This window comes from Pseudophryne corroboree, chromosome 2, assembly GCF_028390025.1.
Source record: "Pseudophryne corroboree isolate aPseCor3 chromosome 2, aPseCor3.hap2, whole genome shotgun sequence".
In the NCBI taxonomy this organism is placed as follows: Eukaryota; Metazoa; Chordata; class Amphibia; order Anura; family Myobatrachidae; genus Pseudophryne; species Pseudophryne corroboree.
In genome coordinates, this window is record NC_086445.1 from 757,085,827 (window position 1) to 757,106,007 (window position 20,181).

Below are 20,181 nucleotides of genomic sequence, written 5' to 3' on the forward strand. Positions count from 1 at the left end.
ATTCCCCTCATCAGGCTTTTGCAGAAGAAGCTGGAGACATTGAAGGAGGAGCTAACACGGAGCGATTCCGCTAGGCATGTGGGACTTGTGGATGGAGCCCTTAATTCGCTTAACAAGGATTCACGGGTGGTCAATCTGTTGAAATCAGATCACTACATTTTGGCCACCGTGCTCGATCCTAGATTTAAAACCTACCTTCGATCTCTCTTTCCGGCAGACACAAGTCTGCTGGGGTTCAAAGACCTGCTGGTGAGAAAATTGTCAAGTCAAGCGGAACGCGACCTGTCAACATCTCCTCCTTCACATTCTCCCGCAACTGGGGGTGCGAGGAAAAGGCTCAGAATTCCGAGCCCACCCGCTGGCGGTGATGCAGGGTAGTCTGGAGCGACTGCTGATGCTGACATCTGGTCCGGACTGAAGGACCTGACAACGATTACGGACATGTCGTCTACTGTCACTGCATATGATTCTCTCCCCATTGAAAGAATGGTGGAGGATTATATGAGTGACCGCATCCAAGTAGGCACGTCAGACAGTCCGTACTTATACTGGCAGGAAAAAGAGGCAATTTGGAGGCCCTTGCACAAACTGGCTTTATTCTACCTAAGTTGCCCTCCCACAAGTGTGTACTCCGAAAGAGTGTTTAGTGCCGCCGCTCACCTTGTCAGCAATCGGCGTACGAGGTTACTTCCAGAAAATGTGGAGAAGATGATGTTCATTAAAATGAATTATAATCAATTCCTCCGTGGAGACATTGACCAGCAGCAGTTGCCTCCACAAAGTACACAGGGAGCTGAGATGGTGGATTCCAGTGGGGACGAATTGATAATCTGTGAGCAGGGGGATGTACACGGTGATATATCGGAGGATGATGATGAGGTGGACATCTTGCCTCTGTAGAGCCAGTTTGTGCAAGGAGAGATTAATTGCTTCTTTTTTGGTGGGGGTCCAAACCAACCCGTCATTTCAGTCACAGTCGTGTGGCAGACCCTGTCACTGAAATGATGGGTTGGTTAAAGTGTGCATGTCCTGTTTATACAACATAAGGGTGGGTGGAAGGGCCCAAGGACAATTCCATCTTGCACCTCTTTTTTCTTTAATTTTTCTTTGCGTCATGTGCTGTTTGGGGAGTGTTTTTTGGAAGGGCCATCCTGCGTGACACTGCAGTGCCACTCCTAGATGGGCCAGGTGTTTGTGTCGGCCACTAGGGTCGCTTATCTTACTCACACAGCTCCCTCATTGCGCCTCTTTTTTTCTTTGCGTCATGTGCTGTTTGGGGAGTGTTTTTTGGATGGGCCATCCTGCGTGACACTGCAGTGCCACTCCTAGATGGGCCAGGTGTTTGTGTCGGCCACTAGGGTCGCTTATCTTACTCACACAGCTACCTCATTGCGCCTCTTTTTTTCTTTGCGTCATGTGCTGTTTGGGTAGTGTTTTTTGGAAGGGCCATCCTGCGTGACACTGCAGTGCCACTCCTAGATGGGCCAGGTGTTTGTGTCGGCCACTAGGGTCGCTTATCTTACTCACACAGCTACCTCATTGCGCCTCTTTTTTTCTTTGCGTCATGTGCTGTTTGGGGAGTGTTTTTTGGAAGGGCCATCCTGCGTGACACTGCAGTGCCACTCCTAGATGGGCCAGGTGTTTGTGTCGGCCACTAGGGTCGCTTATCTTACTCACACAGCTACCTCATTGCGCCTCTTTTTTTCTTTGCATCATGTGCTGTTTGGGGAGAGTTTTTTGGAAGGGCCATCCTGCGTGACACTGCAGTGACACTCCTAGATGGGCCAGGTGTTTGTGTCGGCCACTAGGGTCGCTTAGCTTAGTCATCCAGCGACCTCGGTGCAAATTTTAGGACTAAAAATAATATTGTGAGGTGTGAGGTGTTCAGAATAGACTGAAAATGAGTGGAAATAATTTTTTTTGAGGTTAATAATACTTTGGGATCAAAATGACCCCCAAATTCTATGATTTAAGCTGTTTTTTAGTGTTTTTTGAAAAAAACACCCGAATCCAAAACACACCCGAATCCGACAAAAAATATTCGGTGAGGTTTTGCCAAAACGCGGTCGAACCCAAAACACGGCCGCGGAACCGAACCCAAAACCAAAACACAAAACCCGAAAAATTTCAAGTGCACATCTCTAGCTTAAAATAATACTTTTTTCATTTTTTTTCTAAGTTTACATGACCACACCTTCTGTGATTAGGCCACACCCCTTGAAAAGTACCTGGGCCCAGCCTGGCTCTAGACTGTCCTGTCTATGTGTATGTGTGTGTGTGTGTGTGTGTGTGAGCATCTTCAGTGTGTGTGTGTGTGTGTGTGTGTGTGCATGCATGTATGTGTATCTATGTGTATGTCAGAGGCGGAACTTCCGCAGGTGTACCCGCTGCATAGCACAGAGGCCCACAGCGTTTAAGGAACCCAAAGCCAGCACCATTATAATGAGTAATCATTATACGTTGCCATTGCTGTATCGTGCTTCCTGTCTATCACGGTACTAGTATAAATTGAGCCTGCTGCTGTGGAAAGATGAGGTCCACAGTCTGGCCAGACGAGGAGGGGCGCCAATCCCCTCTCTTGCCCACTCCTCCCCTTTCTTCCTGACCAGACCGTCTCTTTCTATCTGAGGCTTACTGCCACAGGGGAAGAAGGAGACCTAAGAGTGGAGCGGGTGCTGAGGTCTTTGGAGGTAAGGAGCGACAGAGCCGGAAAAAGGCGGAGCAGCCACCTGCTACAGAGAGCCCAGCGCCTGTCAGGCTTCTGGAGTAGCGGCTTCCCTGTGAGTAGCGGAAGCCGAAAAAGCAGTTGGAGATGCCTCCGCCACCCTAACCCCTTACCCACCACTGAGAGCATCCAGCCATGTATCGAGCCAATGCAGAGAACAGGGTCAGGATGTGACAGTAATCTTTTCACTGCCCACCAATGACATCGCTGGAGGGCAGATTCATAGAGGACAACTGTGAGGAGCTGGTTGCTGAAGCCATCACAGGTGTGTAGTTTACCTGTCACCCTCTCTCTGTCTCCCTATAACTGGCACCAACTACCACCAACTACCATGTACTGTACCTGTCACCCTCTTCCTCTCACCCACTGCCTATACCTGTAACCCTCTCCCCATCATCCTCTGCCTAGCCCTGTCACCCGCTGCCAGTCCTTGTCATCCTCTACCTATTTCCTACTGCCTATGTCACTCTTTCCATCATCCAATGCTGTTCCTTGTCACCCTCTCCCTATATCTGTCACACCCTCCCCATCATCTTCTGCCTGTCCCTGTCACCATTTGCCTGTCTCCATCACCTTATCCTCCTTTCCGTCACCCACTGCCTTTCCTGTCACAGATTGCCTTGTGGCATATTGTGAACTTGGGATAGGATTGAAGTGGGGGGCCCAAAGCAAATTTTTGCACCTGGGTGCACCATTCACAAGTTCTGCCACTGGTGTATGTGTGTGTGTGTGTGTGTGTGTGTGTGTGTGTGTGTGTGTGTGTGTGTGTGTGTTTGTGTGTGTGTGTGTGTGTGTGTATATTTGTGTGTGTATCTATGTGTATGTATGTGTGTGGGGGCATAATGTGTATAAGTGTCACTTCTGTGGGCATTATATGTAACCAGCACTACTACTGGGGACATTATGTGTATAAGCGGTGCTAAAACAGGGAATATTATGTGTCTAAGAGGCACCACTACCGGGGACATTATGTGTATATGCAGCACTACTATGCGTGGGGTAATGTGAATAAGGTTGTGCTACTGTGTGGTGTAATTTAAAATGGGTGTACTATTGTGTAGCCATGCCCCTTCCTTGTGAAACCACACCCCTTTTTTGATGCGCACTGTCCCTTTGTAAAATATGGGAGGGCACAAATCTATAGTTTGCAGGCTGTGATTATAAATTAAAATAATGCTTCCAAATTGTTGAAGGTTGTACAACTATCTTTTTGTAGGAAAACTAATGCTTCGTAGATATAATATCCAGTGAGAATCAGATGGAGCTCAGATTCACACTATAAAGTGCTAAATCACAAAATTGTGTTATAGTACATTGTTGGTGTCATGCTAGCAGCTTTGGACTTGTATGCCATGTTTATTTCAAATAGCTAAGAGTAGAATAACTCTCACCTCTACAATATAAAAATCTGAAATGATAAACATTTAGCACTCTTGCAGAAAAGCTTGTGATAATTTCAACAAGGATAGAAGGTGAGTATGGCTCATATTCTTACTGATCTGTGTATTCCATATACGGGCATTTATTCTTCGAAAATGACTTTATTTTGCATTGGTATTAGCCATGGCCGTAACTAGGGGGGGGGCTAAGGGGCCATGCGCCCTGTGCGCCGGATTTGTATGGGCACAAGACCTCCATTTAGCTCCTTCAGACAGCTGCATTAAGTCCCCGTAGTGTGGAATCTCTGCTTTCTGCTTTGCTTACATCAAAGATTCTAGAGCTATCGACTGCAGAGCAGCGTATTGTGAGCCTGCCAGATTGGTAGCATCTAGTTTCCCTTCGTGGAGAGTACCTTTCCCATAAGCCCCTGAAGGATCATAGACACAACCCTGCCAAATCCTGGGGCATGCAGCAGCTATATATCACACTGACAGTGACTGCCTGCAGCATTGGATGTCCTTCCTGTTGAAAGCTTTCCGTAACAGCAGAGCTCACATCCCAGCAGTCTCCTATCCTAAAGACGTAAACCATGTATGTAAAGTACTTTTATTTGGGTTCTCTATCTGCATTCCTGTTTATACCTGTATCTGAAATTGTCTCTAGCGCTTATTAGGGTCATTAGATAGCTCAATGCAGTGGGAATATTTTTAATTCGCTAACTTTCTTTTTTAAAGCAGTGGGGAGTATTTTTAATTTGCTTTCTTTTTTAAAACTACGAGATCCATAGCTTACTGACTACTCAAAGTAGTCTAAATAATAACTACTCTAAATAATCAGAACATTTCTGTTTAGGCTATAATGCATAGCACAACCATGCCAGATTTTTCATGTTTCAATTATCCTGTTGGATTGTTGTTACTACCTGCACAATGGTATATTCTATGCAGAGTTGTATCTAGGGGTCCGAGTGCCCCTAGCAAAGTAAGGGAATGGCAGCCCTCCATTTGAAATAGGGAAGGTACATGGCCATATAAAAGTACTCCCAATTCAAATTTTAATACAAAGTAGTGCCCCTTATGCACATTACACTGCACAGTAGTGTCCGTTATTCATGTTACACATCACTGTAGTATCCCTTATTCATGTTACATATCACTGTAGTATCCCTTATTCATGATACTCATCACTGTAGTATCCCTTATACAGGTTACGCTACACAGTAGTATCCCTTATTCATGTTACACATCACTGTAGTATCCTTTACTCATGTTACACATCACTGTAGTATACCTTATTCATGTTATGCATCACAGTAGTATCCCTTATACAGGTTACACTACACAGTAGTATCCCTTATACATGTGATGTATCACAGTAGTATCCCTTATGCATGTTACGCTACACAGTAGAGCTCTTATACATGTTACGCATCACTATAGTATCCCTTATACTGGTTACGCATCATTGTAGTATCCCTTATACTGGTTACACTGCACAGTAGTATCCCTTATACATGTTACACATCATTGTAGTACCCCTTATGCATGTTAAGCTGCACATTAGAGCACTTATACATGTTATGCATCACTATAGTATCCCTTATACAGGTTACACTACACAGAAGTATCCCTTATTCATGTTATGCATCACAGAAGTATCCCATATGCATGTTACGCTACACAGTAGAGCTCTTATACATGTTACCATCACTATAGTATCCCTTATACTGGTTACGCATCATTGTAGTATCCCTTATACTGGTTACACTGCACAGTAGTATCCCTTATACATGTTACACATCATTGTAGTATCACTTATGCATGTTAAGCTACACATTAGAGCATATTAGAGTACTTATAAACATTATGCTACACAGAAGTGCCCCTTACACACTGTGTGCTCTCTCCAGCTACTGCCGGGATGTCATCACCTCTGGTACATGCTGGGACATTGATAATGTCAAATATTATCTTAAAACATAAAGCTATACACTGTTACCGTGGAGCCGCTATGGCCGCTGGACTTATTACACACACTACGGACTAAGTACGCTGTTTGCGTGCTGAGTACCATATGGATACGCACTTAGCGTATCAGATGCTGTGCCGTTGGTGCGGCGCACACGCGGCACGTACGCACACGGATTGAAATACTGTAAACCTTATTAATGAAACAATGTAATGATATGCTTATACTTTAAACCTTAAATAGCACTGGCAATACAAAGTATACGCAGTGCATACACCTTAACAATAGTGATGAGCGGGTTCGGTTTCTCGGAAACCGAACCCCCCCGAACTTCACGCTTTTTACACGGGTCCGAGGCAGACTCGGATCTTCCCGCCTTGCTCGGTTAACCCGAGCGCGCCCGAACGTCATCATCCCGCTGTCGGATTCTCGCGAGGCTCGGATTCTATCGCGAGACTCGGATTCTATATAAGGAGCCGCGCGTCGCCGCCATTTTCACACGTGCATTGAGATTGATAGGGAGAGGACGTGGCTGGCGTCCTCTCCGTTTAGAATAGAAATAGATAGTGAGAGTGAGACACTTGATTTACTGGAGCTTAGGAGTACTCAGAGAGTGCAGAGTTTACTAGTGACTGACCAGTGACCACCAGTGCAGTTTTATTATTATTTAATATAATCCGTTCTCTCCCTGAAAAAAAAACGATACACAGTGACACAGTATACCATATCTGTGCTCAGCCTCAGTGTGCTGCATCATCTATGTATATCTGACTGTGCTGAGTGCTCACTGCTCACACAGCTTAATTGTGGGGGAGACTGGGGAGCAGTTATAGCAGGAGTACATATATTTAACAGTGCACACTTTTGCTGCCAGAGTGCCACTGCCAGTGTGACTGACCAGTGACCAGTGACCACCAGTATATTGTGATTGTCTGCCTGAAAAAGTTAAACACTCGTCGTGTGGTGTTTTTATTCTATAAACGCATTCTGCTGACAGTGTCCAGCAGGTCCGTCATTATATAATATATACCTATCCTGCAGTAGTGATATATATATTTTTTTTATATCATTATCATCCAGTCTATACTAGCAGCAGACGCAGTACGGTAGTCAACGGCTGTAGCTACCTCTGTGTCGGCAGTCGCTCGTCCATAATTGTATACCTACCTGTGGTGGTTTTTTTTTTTTCTATCTACTTCATACTAGTAGTTAACTTTAGGAGTCTGCAGTGCTGACAGTGTCCAGCAGGTCCGTCATTATATAATATATACCTGTCCGGCTGCAGTAGTGATATATATATATTTTTTATATCATTATCATCCAGTCTATATTAGAAGCAGACGCAGTACGGTAGTCCACGGCTGTAGCTACCTCTGTGTCGGCATTCGCTCGTCCATCCATAATTGTATACCACCTACCTGTTGTGTTTTTTTTTTTCTTTCTTCTTGATACTAGTAGCTTACTTTAGGAGTCTGCAGTGCTGACTGTGCTCAGCAAGTCCGTCATTATATAATATATACCTGTCCGGCTGCAGTAGTGATATATATATATTTTTTATATCATTATCATCCAGTCTATATTAGCAGCAGACGCAGTACGGTAGTCCACGGCTGTAGCTACCTCTGTGTCGGCAGTCGCTCGTCCATCCATAATTGTATACCACCTACCTGTGGTGTTTTTTTTTTCCAATCTTCTTGATACTAGTAGCTTACTTTAGGAGTCTGCAGTGCTGACAGTGTCCAGCAGGTCCGTCATTATATAATATATACCTGTCCGGCTGCAGTAGTGATATATATATATTTTTTATATCATTATCATCCAGTCTATATTAGCAGCAGACGCAGTACGGTAGTCCACGGCTGTAGCTACCTCTGTGTCGGCAGTCGCTCGTCCATCCATAATTGTATACCACCTACCTGTGGTGTGTTTTTTTTCTTCTATCTTCTTGATACTAGTAGCTTACTTTAGGAGTCTGCAGTGCTGACAGTGTCCAGCAGGTCCGTCATTATATAATATATACCTGTCCGGCTGCAGTAGTGATATATATATATTTTTTAAATCATTATCATCCAGTCTATATTAGCAGCAGACGCAGTACGGTAGTCCACGGCTGTAGCTACCTCTGTGTCGGCAGTTGCTCGTCCATCCATAATTGTATACCACCTACCTGTGGTGTTTTTTTTCTTTCTATCTTCTTGATACTAGTAGCTTACTTTAGGAGTCTGCAGTGCTGACAGTGTCCAGCAGGTCCGTCATTATATAATATATACCTGTCCGGCTGCAGTAGTGATATATATATATTTTTTATATCATTATCATCCAGTCTATATTAGCAGCAGACGCAGTACGGTAGTCCACGGCTGTAGCTACCTCTGTGTCGGCAGTTGCTCGTCCATCCATAATTGTATACCACCTACCTGTGGTGTTTTTTTTCTTTCTATCTTCTTGATACTAGTAGCTTACTTTAGGAGTCTGCAGTGCTGACAGTGTCCAGCAGGTCCGTCATTATATAATATATACCTGTCCGGCTGCAGTAGTGATATATATATATTTTTTATATCATTATCATCCAGTCTATATTAGCAGCAGACGCAGTACGGTAGTCCACGGCTGTAGCTACCTCTGTGTCGGCAGTTGCTCGTCCATCCATAATTGTATACCACCTACCTGTGGTGTTTTTTTTCTTTCTATCTTCTTGATACTAGTAGCTTACTTTAGGAGTCTGCAGTGCTGACAGTGTCCAGCAGGTCCGTCATTATATAATATATACCTGTCCGGCTGCAGTAGTGATATATATATATTTTTTATATCATTATTATCCAGTCTATATTAGCAGCAGACGCAGTACGGTAGACCACGGCTGTAGCTACCTCTGTGTCGGCAGTCGCTCGTCCATCCATAATTGTATACCACCTACCTGTGGTGTTTTTTTTTTCTTTCTATCTTCTTGATACTAGTAGCTTACTTTAGGAGTCTGCAGTGCTGACAGTGTCCAGCAGGTCCGTCATTATATAATATATACCTGTCCGGCTGCAGTAGTGATATATATATATTTTTTATATCATTATCATCCAGTCTATATTAGCAGCAGATGCAGTACGGTAGTCCACGGCTGTAGCTACCTCTGTGTCGGCAGTCGCTCGTCCATCCATAAGTATACTAGTATCCATCCATCTCCATTGTTTACCTGAGGTGCCTTTTAGTTGTGCCTATTAAAATATGGAGAACAAAAATGTTGAGGTTCCAAAAATAGGGAAAGATCAAGATCGACTTCCACCTCGTGCTGAAGCTGCTGCCACTAGTCATGGCCGAGACGATGAAATGCCAGCAACGTCGTCTACCAAGGCCGATGCCCAATGTCATAGTACAGAGCATGTAAAATCCAAAACACCAAATATCAGTAAAAAAAGGACTCAAAAATCTAAAATAAAATTGTCGGAGGAGAAGCGTAAACTTGCCAATATGCCATTTACCACACGGAGTGGCAAGGAACGGCTGAGGCCCTGGCCTATGTTCATGGCTAGTGGTTCAGCTTCACATGAGGATGGAAGCACTCAGCCTCTCGCTAGAAAAATGAAAAGACTCAAGCTGGCAAAAGCACAGCAAAGAACTGTGCGTTCTTCGAAATCACAAATCCACAAGGAGAGTCCAATTGTGTCGGTTGCGATGCCTGACCTTCCCAACACTGGACGTGAAGAGCATGCGCCTTCCACCATTTGCACGCCCCCTGCAAGTGTTGGAAGGAGCACCCGCAGTCCAGTTCCTGATAGTCAGATTGAAGATGTCAGTGTTGAAGTACACCAGGATGAGGAGGATATGGGTGTTGCTGGCGCTGGGGAGGAAATTGACCAGGAGGATTCTGATGGTGAGGTGGTTTGTTTAAGTCAGGCACCCGGGGAGACACCTGTTGTCCGTGGGAGGAATAGGGCCATTGACATGCCTGGTGAAAATACCAAAAAAATCAGCTCTTCGGTGTGGAAGTATTTCAACAGAAATGCGGACAACATTTGTCAAGCCGTGTGTTGCCTTTGTCAAGCTGTAATAAGTAGGGGTAAGGACGTTAACCACCTCGGAACATCCTCCCTTATACGTCACCTGCAGCGCATTCATAATAAGTCAGTGACAAGTTCAAAAACTTTGGGCGACAGCGGAAGCAGTCCACTGACCAGTAAATCCCTTCCTCTTGTAACCAAGCTCACGCAAACCACCCCACCAACTCCCTCAGTGTCAATTTCCTCCTTCCCCAGGAATGCCAATAGTCCTGCAGGCCATGTCACTGGCAATTCTGACGAGTCCTCTCCTGCCTGGGATTCCTCCGATGCATCCTTGCGTGTAACGCCTACTGCTGCTGGCGCTGCTGTTGTTGCTGCTGGGAGTCGATGGTCATCCCAGAGGGGAAGTCGTACTCGTAAGACCACTTTTACTACTTCCACCAAGCAATTGACTGTCCAACAGTCCTTTGCGAGGAAGATGAAATATCACAGCAGTCATCCTGCTGCAAAGCGGATAACTGAGGCCTTGGCATCCTGGGCGGTGAGAAACGTGGTTCCGGCATCCATCATTACTGCAGAGCCAACTAGAGACTTGTTGGAGGTACTGTGTCCCCGTTACCAAATACCACCTAGGTTCCATTTCTCTAGGCAGGCGATACCAAAAATGTACACAGACCTCAGAAAAAGACTCACCAGTGTCCTAAAAAATGCAGTTGTACCCAATGTCCACTTAACCACGGACATGTGGACAAGTGGAGCAGGGCAAGCTCTGGACTATATGACTGTGACAGCCCACTGGGTAGATGTATGGACTCCCGCCGCAAGAACAGCAGCGGCGGCACCAGTAGCAGCATCTCGCTAACGCCAACTCTTTCATAGGCAGGCTACGCTTTGTATCACCACTTTCCAGAATACGCACACAGCTAAAAACCTCTTACGGCAACTGAGGAAGATCATCGTAGAATGGCTTACCCCAATTGGACTCTCCTGTGGATTTGTGGCATCGGACAACGCCAGCAATTTTGTGTGTGCATTAAATCTGGGCAAATTCCAGCACGTCCCATGTTTTGCACATACCTTGAATTTGGTGGTGCAGAATTATTTAAAAAACGAGAGGGGCGTGCAAGAGATGCTGTCGGTGGCCAGAAGAATTGCGGGACACTTTCGGCGTACAGGCACCACGTACAGAAGACTGGAGCAACACCAAAAACGCCTGAACCTGCCCTGCCATCATCTGAAGCAAGAAGTGGTAACGAGGTGGAATCCAACCCTCTATATGCTTCAGAGGTTGGAGGAGCAGCAAAAGGCCATTCAAGCCTATACAACTGAGCACGATATAGGAGGTGGAATGCACCTGTCTCAAGCGCAGTTGAGAATGATTTCAACGTTGTGCAAGGTTCTGCAACCTTTTGAACTTGCCACACGTGAAGTCAGTTCAGACACTGCCAGCCTGAGTCAGGTCATTCCCCTCATCAGGCTTTTGCAGAAGAAGCTGGAGACATTGAAGGAGGAGCTAACACAGAGCGATTCCGCTAGGCATGTGGGACTTGTGGATGGAGCCCTTAATTCGCTTAACAAGGATTCACGGGTGGTCAATCTGTTGAAATCAGAGCACTACATTTTGGCCACCGTGCTCGATCCTAGATTTAAAACCTACCTTGGATCTCTCTTTCCGGCAGACACAAGTCTGCTGGGGTTCAAAGAACTGCTGGTGACAAAATTGTCAAGTCAAGCTGAACGCGACCTGTCAACATCTCCTCCTTCACATTCTCCCGCAACTGGGGGTGCGAGGAAAAGGCTCAGAATTCCGAGCCCACCCGCTGGCGGTGATGCAGGGCAGTCTGGAGCGACTGCTGATGCTGACATCTGGTCCGGACTGAAGGACCTGACAACGATTACGGACATGTCGTCTACTGTCACTGCATATGATTCTCTCCCCATTGAAAGAATGGTGGAGGATTATATGAGTGACCGCATCCAAGTAGGCACGTCAGACAGTCCGTACTTATACTGGCAGGAAAAAGAGGCAATTTGGAGGCCCTTGCACAAACTGGCTTTATTCTACCTAAGTTGCCCTCCCACAAGTGTGTACTCCGAAGGAGTGTTTAGTGCCGCCGCTCACCTTGTCAGCAATTGGCGTACGAGGTTACATCCAGAAAATGTGGAGAAGATGATGTTCATTAAAATGAATTATAATCAATTCCTCCGTGGAGACATTGACCAGCAGCAATTGCCTCCACAAAGTACACAGGGAGCTGAGATGGTGGATTCCAGTGGGGACGAATTGATAATCTGTGAGGAGGGGGATGTACACGGTGATATATCGGAGGATGATGATGAGGTGGACATCTTGCCTCTGTAGAGCCAGTTTGTGCAAGGAGAGATTAATTGCTTCTTTTTTGGTGGGGGTCCAAACCAACCCGTCATTTCCGTCACAGTCGTGTGGCAGACCCTGTCACTGAAATGATGGGTTGGTTAAAGTGTGCATGTCCTGTTTATACAACATAAGGGTGGGTGGGAGGGCCCAAGGACAATTCCATCTTGCACCTCTTTTTTCTTACATTTTTCTTTGCGTCATGTGCTGTTTGGGGAGTAGTTTTTGGAAGGGCCATCCTGCGTGACACTGCAGTGCCACTCCTAGATGGGCCAGGTGTTTGTGTCGGCCACTTGGGTCGCTTATCTTAGTCACACAGCTACCTCATTGCGCCTCTTTTTTTCTTTGCGTCATGTGCTGTTTGGGGGGTGTTTTTTGGAAGGGCCATCCTGCGTGACACTGCAGTGCCACTCCTAGATTGGCCAGGTGTTTGTGTCGGCCACTTGGGTCGCTTATCTTAGTCACACAGCTACCTCATTGCGCCTCTTTTTTTCTTTGCGTCATGTGCTGTTTGGGGGGTGTTTTTTGGAAGGGCCATCCTGCGTGACACTGCAGTGCCACTCCTAGATGGGCCAGGTGTTTGTGTCGGCCACTTGGGTCGCTTATCTTAGTCACACAGCTACCTCATTGCGCCTCTTTTTTTCTTTGCGTCATGTGCTGTTTGGGGGGTGTTTTTTGGAAGGGCCATCCTGCGTGACACTGCAGTGCCACTCCTAGATGGGCCAGGTGTTTGTGTCGGCCACTAGGGTCGCTTATCTTACTCACACAGCTACCTCATTGCGCCTCTTTTTTTTCTTCTTTGCGTCATGTGCTGTTTGGGGAGTAGTTTTTTGAAGGGCCATCCTGCGTGACACTGCAGTGCCACTCCTAGATGGGCCAGGTGTTTGTGTCGGCCACTTGGGTCGCTGAGCTTAGTCATCCAGCGACCTCGGTGCAAATTTTAGGACTAAAAATAATATTGTGAGGTGTGAGGTGTTCAGAATAGACTGAAAATGAGTGGAAATTATGCTTATTGAGGTTAATAATACTTTGGGATCAAAATTACCCCCAAATTCTATGATTTAAGCTGTTTTTTAGGGTTTTTTGAAAAAAACACCCGAATCCAAAACACACCCGAATCCGACAAAAAAAATTCGGTGAGGTTTTGCCAAAACGCGTTCGAACCCAAAACACGGCCGCGGAACCGAACCCAAAACCAAAACACAAAACCCGAAAAATTTCCGGTGCTCATCACTACTTAACAATGCAGGTTAATCTAAAACAGGTTAAACAAGTTAATCTACTTTAAAAGCCCAGGCAGGAAAATGAAAACACAACACTGTTTGTGGTAAACCACTGGACTCTAACACCACAGGGTAAACAGGTACAAGTTATACTCTACAGGCTAACAAGGAAATCTAAACAGAATAACAGAGAATAATGGCTACAGAGAATATACATACATGGGGAATCATTCGCAAGTGCAACCTGGATCCAGTTCTCAGCTATCAGGGAGAAAGCCTTCAGAGTCTTGTGTGACCAAGCCTGCTGCAAGCTCTATTTATTAACTTCATCCAAAACAATACAATAGTCACTGTAATCTCATTGTTCATTGGACACAGGGATATGTCTCTACATTACAGCAAAGGTCATGGGTGGATTGAATAGGTAGGCGATGTCCTTCCCCAACTGCTATGGTGGGAGGTATCCTCTGGATTCCAGCCGCATGTGTAATTTACAGCAAATACAGTTAATGTTCATAATCTACTTCTGTACATAACTATACCCAGGAGCGAGCAATCCTTTCCTAACTAACACCGGAATGTTACCCTTAAAATACCCTACAGCTGGATACTAGACACCACCTTTCAACCTTTATCTGACCCTTCCAATCATGCAAAGAGGAATCTCTCTGTCCAGGAACTGTTTAAACTAATCATACTCGCTGACATGGTCTAGGGGAATAATATCTACAAAATGCACTATTTGGGTTAAATATGCTACGTCCGAGTCACATGCTACACGCTCACAAACTCCGCCGTAAATACACATCTCATGCGCAAGAGTCGCTGGAGCGTCTCTTACGCAACTTGCAGGTATGTGTACGCACGGGGGACCAGGTGCACGAGCAGCGTGCATGTGCATGAGGGATTAGTACAAGGGATATGTATCATGATATTTTTCGACTTTGACAACATAGGAAATGTCATTCCCCTGTTCTCCCTCCCATGGCCAGTAGCAGCAGCAGCAGCCCACCACCACAGCTGGCACTGGAAGATATAGAGCTATAGAGGCGTTGGGTAGGAAATGTCGGCGGTCGGGATGCCAGCGGTCAGAATACCAACCGTGGCATCCCGATGCTTAGAATCCCTACATGGGCAAGGTAAGTATACTTACCTTATCCTAATGCCCCCTAACCCCCATTTCCCGCAGCCTAAACCTATTCCACCCTCACTGCAGCCTACACCAAACCCTCCATACTCTGCAGCCTAACACTAACCCTCCCTTTTTCCGGAGTGTAAACCCAGAGCTGCCATCAGAAATGGCGGGGCTCAGGACTGACAAAATAGACAGAGCACCTCTCCTGGATAAAGTGAGTGGATGCGCAGTCCCGGATGAAAAATAATTTTATTATTTCTCATCCAAAGGACAGTAGTATAAATAAAATAAAATGTCAATGTACATATAGCTGGCTTCTAATCATATCATCCAATTTTTGGATGCCCATATGATCACAGGTGGAGTTGTAAGGAAGTCAGTAATGGCATAATGTCCACTTTCCCTACTTCTCTAGGTCACAGTTGGTGACTTTGCGTTTAAGATAGAGTATGTGAAAGAGTTTTACCAGCAAAACTATGAGTCGTCTGTTTCAATATCGGCTTATACTTATATTAGGTTTATTTTTAACTAATATTGTTTTTTATCCTCTGTAAGAGTGGCGCACGGTAACAGCAGCAGCAGTCAATATCTCATGCTAAGCAGCGTTGGAACACTGCATTGTCCGGGGAGAGGGGCACATGATCTGCAGCAGCAGCAGCCGGTCCCATGCATGCACAACAGCCTGGTGCCGCAAACACCCTTATCAGCAGTTTCAGAGGCAGGCCCCCTGTCTATCTGGGTGCCCTGGGACTGCAGTCCCATCCGTACCCTCTGATGATGGAACTGCCTAACCCAAAGATTCCATATAGAGATTTAGAGAGTTAATTATCTATCTATCTATCTATCTATCTATCTATCTATCTATCTATCTATCTATCTATCTATCTATCTATCTATTTGGATAGATATATACACACACACACCATGTATGTGTGGGAGTTGATCCGGTGTCCGCTGGAGCCACGGCCGCTCTGCACTGAACTGAAGAAACTCTAAATAAACTACAGTTCCCAGCAGCCCTTGCTATCAGGAGCTCCCGGGAAACAAGGGCTTCTGGGAACTGTAGTTTATTTAGAGTTCCTTCACTGTAGAGCAGCCGTGGCACCGGTGGACACCGGCTCATGACCTTTTGTCATGTCAACCTTGAACATGTCGACCTAGAAACCAAGTCGACCTACTTACTGTCGACCAATAGTGGTCAACCTAAACAGTGTCGACCTAAAGACTGGATCCCTCGTCTAACACCAGCATACAGATGTGTCCACATTAGTGATGAGCGGGTTCGGTTCCTCGGGATCTGAACCCCCCCCGAACTTCACCCATTTTACATGGTTCCGAGGCAGACTCGAATCTTCCCGCCTTGCTCGGTTAAGCCCGAGCGCGCCCGAACGTCATCATCCCGCTGTCGGATTCTCACGAGATTCGTATTCTATATAAGGAGCCGCGCGTCGCCGCCATTTTCACTTGTGCTTTGGAGATGATAGTGAGAGGACGTGGCTGCGTTCTCTCAGTTTCTGTGTTCAGTGTGCTGCAAATATCTGTGCTCAGTGTGCTGCAAATATCTGTGCTCAGTGTGCTGCAAATATCTGTGCTCAGTATGCTGCAAATATCTACGTTCTCTGCCTGAAAAACGCTCCATATCTGTGCTGCAGTGAAGTATATAGTAGGAGGGGACAGTGCAGAATGTTGTTGTGACCACCAGTATATATATATATATATATATATATATATATATAGCAGTACGGTACAGTAGTCCACTGCTCTACCTCTGTGTCATCAAGTATACTATGCATTCATACCTGTGCTGCATTTTTTAAATCTGCCATCCTATCTGACACTGCAGTGCCACTCCTAGATGGGTCAGGTGTTTGTGTCGGCCACTTGGGTCGCTTAGCTTAGACATCCAGCGACCTCGGTGCAAATTTTAGGACTAAAAATAATATTGTGAGGTGTGAGGTGTTCAGAATAGACTGGAAATGAGTGGAAATTATGGTTATTGAGGTTAATAATACTATGGGATCAAAATGACCCCCAAATTCTATGATTTAAGCTGTTTTTGAGGGTTTAAAAAAAAAAAAAAAAAACCCGAATCCAAAACACACCCAAATCAGACAAAAAAATTTCAGGGAGGTTTTGCCAAAATGCGCCCGAATCCAAAACACGGCCGTGGAACCGAATCCAAAACCAAAACACAAAACCCGAAAAATTTCCGGTGCACATCACTAGTCCACATACACCTTGCTGAAAATGTTGCCATGGCAGATAACATCTGTCATGTCCTGCCATGTCCGGCCATGTGTAACGAGCCTGAAATACAGTGCAGTACTGCTTTTCAGACAGCAGGTGGCATTTTCAGAACACTACAGTATACTGTAGCTGTGTAAAATGGTCAGTATCAGTTCATTTTTACTATGTATGAATCAAATGGCAGTGGCTTCTCACTTACTGGTATTGTGGTGTATTGGTAAAGTCACTGCATATCATAGTAGCTGCTTGGGGTTTGAATCCAAGTATCTGTGTGTATTTTTTTATTTAATTCAAGAATAGATTTCTATCATTTAATAATAAGATCATTTTCTTGTAAACCATTTCATACAAATATACCAACACTCGATCTGCTCGTGCTCTCATCTTCTTTCCCAGTTTGGCCAATTTCTTGACTCAACACACAGGGGTAAGGAGGAATTCATTTGAAGAGACTTAACTTTTTCCACATACAACTACCAGAGGTAAAGGAGGATGAGATAGCACAGCACAAGGATAGTGGGAAATCAGACATTTCTCATTTACTGTAAAATGGGTGTCTAGATAGCATTCCAGACCTCTTTCAGCCTCCTCCCTAAGCCCATTCCTCATGATAAGAGCACAGCAGCACAAAAGACTGTACTATGCAGCAGCCAGTAACATACAGATGGGTCCTCCGTTATCTTGGCTGACTGAGGCGTTAGTCGCGATCGGGAATACATAGTGTGCCTGGGTGCAAGGAGGCGCGCCTAGTTGAAGGGATGCGCACAGAGCGTTTGGCGTTACCTTTGAGTGTAATACCTAAGATCATCCACCAGATGTCACTTTTTAAAATCACCAATGCACATGCGTGTGGTATCCATTAAAATACAATACTGAACTACAGCTTATGAACTTTTTTACTGGTGCATCTCATTACGCTACATTATCCTACAGTATGTCATACAGTATATAACAGTATATACAGTACAGATGTAAATAGTACAGCATATACAGATGCAAACGAACATGTTACAGATACAGTATGGTCTATTGATGTTAGGGATATATGAGCGTCCTAAGTTCCTGGTTGCCAAATCACTGTGTGTATAGTTCATACAGACAAAAATTAACATGTTAAAACACTTGTGTATGCAGACACAACTAATGTGTGAAAGGAATAATGTAGCTCATTGACTTTACAGTGTGTACAGTGCACTAAATGAGCGTCCAAGTCCCCTAACAGCATAAACGAACACCAATGGGAAGGAATCACTGCTTGCATTACTTTTACAAATGAACTTGTTTCTCTTCCATGCAGCGACGTAGGCTAGCGATGAAGGCTCCCACCTCCCACACTGAGGGTCCTGGGTTCGATTCCCAAAGTGCCAATCTATTCTTTTTTTTCCCCCTGACATTCACTTTATTATTATTTTTTTTCTGTGTAATCCATTGTAAAACATTCAATGGAAGGGTGCACACAGGTTTTAAATATATCAGGGTAAATCTGCAGGAGCGACTCATTCCGCTATCTAAAATACACAGAGGTAATGAGCAGCTGTATCCATACCAGTAAATATAAATTAGTGTATTCTGATGTAACTAACTGTTCGAGCAACACAGTACTGTAGATCATCGGCGTTAGAGAATCTCTGTTGTACTTTATACAACTCGGTAATTTACTAAGAATTTGTATTCTCAATCACTGCCGACAATAGCCAAAAACTGACGGGAAATCATAGAATTCATAAAAAAGGGAGCTTTCAAATAGAATTGCTTTAAGCTGGTGTGTTCAGATAGTCATGCATGGATCAGTGAGATCCGTGCATGCTTCTCTTTGGTAAAGGGTCAGAAATAGATAAAAAATGTAAAAAAAAAATTGTGTGGGTTCCCCCCTCCTAAGCATAACCAGCATCGGGCTCATTCAGCCAGTCCTGGGCCTATATTTAATAATAATCCGAGTTTGTCCGATTTGTGTTTTTTTTTCTAAGTCCCAACACGGGAATTCACTAAGCACAAATCTCGGCAGTGTTTGGGCTATTCATAATGGTTTTAACGGCAAAGTTCAGAAATGCAAATGAATAGACCATCGGTCAAATGCAACACGGGTATTCACTATTCATTCGTATTTGGGTGTTAGTCTCTGAGTGCTCAATTGCGGTTGTATTTTTTTGCGATTCGTTAAAAAAAGCGGCAAAAAAATAGACCTGCTTTTTTCAGGCGTGTTTACATGTGTTGCCACTTACAAATCATTCACACCTGAATTAGGATGCCTATAAAAGGATCTTAGGCGCATTTCAAACAACCTACACTCAGAAATGGCAGCAGGACTGTGGGCAGTGATCTTTTGTGTGCTGTGGGATTCCTCAGACTCAGACATCAGCCTGTAAGTAACCAGGGCCAAGAAACTGAACATGGTCAGCAGTTTGTACAGGTTCCGCGGAGGCTGCGCAGGCCTCATTTTTTTAGGCGGCGTTTAAACTTGGACACATTGTCCGATGATAGGGTCATACAGATGTTCCGTCTAAATCGTAACAACATTTTCTGTCTGTATGACCTTGTCAAACTGGGCCTAGACCCTGAGACTGCATGCTCTCGCCCTGTCTCAGGCCTGCACAAACTCCTGGCTGTTTTGCACTTTATGGCTACTGGGAGCTTTCAGGCTGTGTCTGGGGATGTCATAGGAATCTCACAACCCACATTTTCTAGAATATTAACACAGGTGATATATACCTAACTACCTCCTCTGTTTTTGGTTGTTTTTAATTACTCTCAGTGGCCAGTTCTGTCCTAAAATCTCAAGTTTTATTTTCTATCAAATATACACACAGGTGTTGGCTGTTTTGCAGCCCCACATCAATGCCTCAATCTGCTTCCCTACCCAGGATTCTCAGTGGCATGCCGTCAGGGTAGATTTCTATGAGCTTGCTGGCATGCCCAATGTGCTGGGAGCCATAGGTTTCACACACATTCAGCTGAGACCACCTAGGGTCAGGCAGCACATCTATACTAATCGCGATCGGGAATACATAGTGTGCCTGGGTGCAAGGAGGCGCGCCTAGTTGAAGGGATGCGCACAGAGCGTTTGGCGTTACCTTTGAGTGTAATACCTAAGATCATCCACCAGATGTCACTTTTTAAAATCACCAATGCACATGCGT

At 45.0% G+C, this 20,181-nt stretch overlaps 1 long non-coding RNA gene across 1 annotated transcript in view; it reads left to right on the forward strand.

The window, feature by feature from the left end:
* Window positions 1-4,558: 4,558 nt before the first annotated feature.
* The window catches only part of LOC135051186 (uncharacterized), a 148,518-nt gene continuing 132,895 nt past the window's right edge, over window positions 4,559-20,181 (forward strand). Inside the window, exon 1 of the long non-coding RNA XR_010242102.1 lies at window positions 4,559-4,696. This is a non-coding gene — a long non-coding RNA (uncharacterized LOC135051186). The remainder of the gene's footprint in view (window positions 4,697-20,181) is intronic.